The sequence below is a fragment of the Tupaia chinensis genome, unplaced genomic scaffold, assembly GCF_000334495.1.
Source record: "Tupaia chinensis unplaced genomic scaffold, TupChi_1.0 Scaffold000081_1, whole genome shotgun sequence".
NCBI lineage: Eukaryota > Metazoa > Chordata > Mammalia > Scandentia > Tupaiidae > Tupaia > Tupaia belangeri.
Genome location: NW_006159542.1, coordinates 2,627,695 through 2,632,768, shown reverse-complemented (window position 1 = coordinate 2,632,768; position 5,074 = coordinate 2,627,695).

Below are 5,074 nucleotides of genomic sequence, written 5' to 3'. Positions count from 1 at the left end.
GGGAAAGAGAAAGCAAGTCACCAGGTTCGGGACTCTAAGCACAGTCAGTCATGTGGGAGTCCAGCACCTCCACCACCATGCCACCTGCCGGCCCCAGTATTATTATTTTTTAATTTGCCAGGGGGTGCATGTGCTTGCCAGAGAAAAGCAGAGAGCGAGCGAGAGAGAGAGAGGAGAGGGTGAAAGCACACCCATGGAGCATAGTCACATGCAATTCCTTCTCCTCACTTCTCCCTTCTTTTGGGGTTTTGGGTATGTACCACACAAGCCTGGTCTCTTTTTCAAGCTGCCAAATCTGGGACTCAAATCACATGGTCAGCCATGTGAGATCCAGCTGCCTCAACCATCAGGTCATAGGCTGGCCCCAAATCTAATGTTTACAATAGAATTTGTTGTTAGTTGTGAGGAAAACTTGAGATGCCAAATGAAAATGCATGAATGTATTATATTGTTTTTTGAAATTCTTTTAGGGAGACATGGGCAAAAAACTTTGACATCATGTCTAAAGGAAACCAGAGGAGTCAGGATATTCTGGTACAAGAATAAATTTTGCAAAGCAATGATGATTGCTTCATCACCTAATATTCAAGGTTTAATTTGATATGGACCAAGCCAACTCTTTACCTTCTCTTCAATAACATTTGGGAGAAAAAATAAAATGGATGGTAGGGTTTGCCCAAGATTGGGAATTGACTGGCACAGTCTGTAAAGACCAGCAGGTGGTATGATGTTTATATCACTGGACTCCCACATGGCCAACTGTGGTTCGAGTCTCGGACCTGGAGGTTTGAAATTCATTCTGGGCATGCGTGCATGTGTTCCCAAAATCAAAAGAGGAGAATGGACAAGGGATTTGTGGTGTGGCCATCCCCCCTTGGGGGAGGGGTGACTTCTAGCTTTCTATCTCTCTGGCAAGTGCCCTATAGTAAACCTCTCTCTCTTTTTAAAAAAATTTATTTATTCATTTATTTATTTTAATTTGAGCAGAGAGAGAGAATACGAGAAAGCAAGTCACCAGGTCCAGAATTTGAACGGTGGTCTGCCATGTGGGAGTGTTCAATGCCTTAACCACCATGCCACATGCTGGTCCCTATAAAAATCTCTTAAAAAAAAAAAGAAAAAAAAAAAGAAAATGAGAGAGAAACCCAGGGAAGGTCTAGCAATGGTGACACATGCTGCTAAGATGTGCTCTCTGCAGACTGGGAACATACGGAAAGTCAAAGTTCTACTCCCGTCTAGCCTAAAGGTAGGGCGCAGTGGTGTACACTGGTAATCACGGCAACCTGGGAGGCTTAGGCAGAGAACTGCATTACAGGGAGATCCTGACTCAAAACAAGGGAAGAAGAAAAGGAAAGGAAAGGAAAGAAAAGGAAAGAATCATTGCCATCTCTAGGGTTTAGCCTAAGATTAAATGATATTGTACTTAGGATAGGACACATGGACCAGAGAGCAGATGAAACATTTGCACTGGTAAGCCAAAAATACAGTCTGAATTCACAGGAACTAGACAGTGAAACAGTGAAAGCCAACTATACTGTGGATAGAGACTCAAGTTTGAGTGTGATTTTTAGAAAGTAGAATGTGGGGGCCAGTAGGTGGCATGGTGGTTAAGGCATTGGACTCCCACATGGCCTGGAACTAGTGGCTTGCTTTCTCACAACCCCACTCTGAACCACTGAGCACAGGAACCATATAGCAAATTAAAAAAATAATTATTATTTTAAAAGTTATTTAATTTTATTTATTCACTCATTAATTTGACTAGAGAGAGACACAGAGAGAGGGAAAGTGAGAAAGCAAGCCACCAGGTCCAGGAAAAAGAAAAGAAGAACAAAACAAATAATCCAAACTCCCCACCTGCTGGTCCCTAAAATAAATAATTCTTTTTTTTTTTTTTTCTTTGAGAGGTTTTTGCTATAGGGTGCGTGAGCTCGCCAGAAAGACAGAGAGAAACAGAGAGACAGAAAGTGAGAAATCATCCCCAAGGGGGATGGCCACGCCACAATCCCTTCTCCTCCTTTCTCCTCTTGGGATCTTGAGCACACATGCACATGTGCCTGGCGTGAGTTTAAACCAGGTCTGAGATCGAACTGTGGTCGACTACATGGGAGTCCAGCAACATAGCCATTATGCTAACTGCTGGTCCCTCTTCTTGGGATTTTGCATACACATGCACATGTTCCCGGCGTATTAAGTCACTGGGTCTGGGACTTGAACTGCGGTCGACTGTGTGAGAGTCCAGTGACATGACCATTACATAATCTACTGGTCCCATTATTTCTTTTTTTAAAAAAATTTTATTTATCTAATTCCATTTATTATTATCATTATTTGACTATACAGAGACAGAGAGAGAAGGTAAGGGAAAGCAAAAAAAGCAAGTCACCAAATTGGGGACTAGAACTGCAGTAGGCCATGTGGGAATCCAGTACCTTTAACCACCATGCCACCTCCCCCCCCATTATTGCTTGATGTCAGAATTAGATCATGAATATGTTATTTAAGTGAAATGATTCCAAGGTCTATGGAGTGAAGATGCATTTTGTACTTAGAAATGACCCCAGAATGCTTTGCTTTTTGTTCTTATGGCTTTTCATTTTCCAGCTTCTTTGTTTTCAGGCTATCTGTTAGTACTTCTATCATCCACGTAAATGCCTAGAGCAGTGCTTTCTAATATTCTAAATTTGGAAACAATACTACTGACATTAGAACTGTGTATGCAGGTTGGGCCCTTAGGTCAGTGATTAATTGTTGTACACTGGGAGTCTGGTCCCCAGTGGCCAACCATGGTTTGAATCCTGGCCCTGGTGGCCCTCTTCTCTTTCTGGCATACATATACACCTTCTGGGGGAGGGGGGGAAGAGTAGATTCTGGAGACTGGCTGGTGTCACAGTAGTAGGTTGTGATGCTCTGCAAGGCAATCTCACATGGAAAGGTTCCCAGTTCAAGTCCAGAGACCTTCCTGAGTGTGGCAGCTGCATGTGTGTCCATGATCCTGGGCTGGCTGAAGCTGGGGATAACCCATAGCATTGGGACACTGTTGGGGATGCTTCCTCACTTGATCATGGAAGAAATAAAGAATAAGTTAAAAAAAGGCAAATTCTGGCTATATTCAAATCCCCATTATATCACTTACTTTGTACTTTGTGGAAACTTCCATCTTCTTCAAAACCTTCTAGTACTATAAAGATCCTCACTGCTGGGGCCAGCAGGTGGCATGGTCATTAAAGTGCTGAATTTCCACATGGCTCACTATGTGGTTTGAGTCCTGGACCATCTAGGTATATGTGTGTGTGTATGTCCAAAATCCCAAAAGGGGAATGGAGAAGGCACTGTGGTATGGTCATCCCCCACTGTGGTGTGTGGGGGGGGGGGGGGGATGTGTCTCTTTGACTCTCTGGTAAGCACACACACCCTATGGCAACAAAACCAAACCAAACCTCAATGCATAATAAGATTGTTGTGAGGATTAAAATAAATTTATCCAAGTAAAACACTTAGAGCAATAGAGCAATACCTGGCACAATTAGTGTTAACTTTTATTGTCATTATTGACAGAGAAGAGCACTTATGACTTATTATTTGGTGAAAGATAAAGTTACATAATGAATAGTTGAATTCTACTTTTGTCAAAACAAGATACATATCTGTGTGTACGCACACATATATATGATCTGCACAGGTGGAAATCCTGGGATTTCTACAGAAGAACTAACACGTTGCTAACTGTATTTTTTTTGGAGGTTAAAACTGCATAACAGGGCCAGCATAAGGTATGGTGGTTAGAGCTGAACTCCAACGTGGTAGACCACAGGCGTCCTAGACCTGACAGCTTACTCTCTCTCTGGTGAGCTCACGTGCCTTGTAGCAAGTTAAAAAATAATAATAATGATATGGGCTGGCACTTGGCATGGTGGTTAAGGGCACTGGATTCCCAGATGGCTGAGTGTGGCTTGATGCCCGGACTTGGTGGCTCGTTTTCTCATTCCCAGATGGTTGAGTGTGGCTTGAGTCCCAGACTTGGTGGCTCGTTTTCTCACTTTCCCTTTTTTTCTCTCGCTCTGTCCCTTGCTAGCCATATAGAAATAAATAAAGTTAAATAAAATAATTCTTAAAAAAAGTAAAAGAAAAACAGTAATAAGTAAAATAATAATTAAAAAAATTGCATAACAAACTTTCTCATTTACATTTATTTGGGGTGGCTTCTGAAGGATCTATTTGAAATCATGGGAAGTCAGTCTCCCCAAACCATTCTTTGGCAGTCACTGTACTTAGTCATAGAAACAGGAAAGGTTGTATGAACCTGTTAACAGGGATTACTTTCTGGGAAGTGGGATAAGGGTACAGTGGTGGTGGGGGAGTAGGCTTTAGTTTATACATTTCTGTGTTGTTCACAGGTAATTCATTATTTTGGAGGCAACATCAAAAGAGCAAGAGTGTTCATCAAAAAAAAAAGATTGAGGGCCAACAGGTGGTGTGGTGGTGAGGGCCTGGATTCCACAAGCTGGACTTTGTGGTTCAAGTCCCAATCCAACTGCTAGAAAACAAAAACCCCAAAACACACTGTGAGCATGCCCAAAATCCAGACAGAATGGAAGAAAGGGAAACCGCAATGAGGCCATATCCTGGGGGGAGGGGACACTTTTTCACTTTCCCTGTCTTTCCAGTCTCTGGCAAGTGCACTCACCCTATAGCAAAAGAAAAAAAAAAGCAAAACACAAAGATTGACTGGTTAGTACTCTGTACTATGAAGTCATCACAGAGAAGTGTGGTGGTGGTAGGGTTTTTTGAATTAACCTAGAAGTTTGTTTACGGGGGGGGGAAAAACACTGATCCAGAACTATATGGTTTGAACTCTGTCACTGTCAAAGCTGCAGGGGGGAAAAACACTGATCCAGAACTCTATGGTTTGAACTCTGTCACTGTCAAAGCTGCCATTTGCGCGAACAGAGACAAGGTTCCAGAGGATGCACACTTAACTGTAACTGTTCATCACAATTTTCTCTCAGAAGTGAGATGGTGAGGCTGGAAGAAGCAGCTTATACTTTTAATTTTATGATATTCAGAATCACTC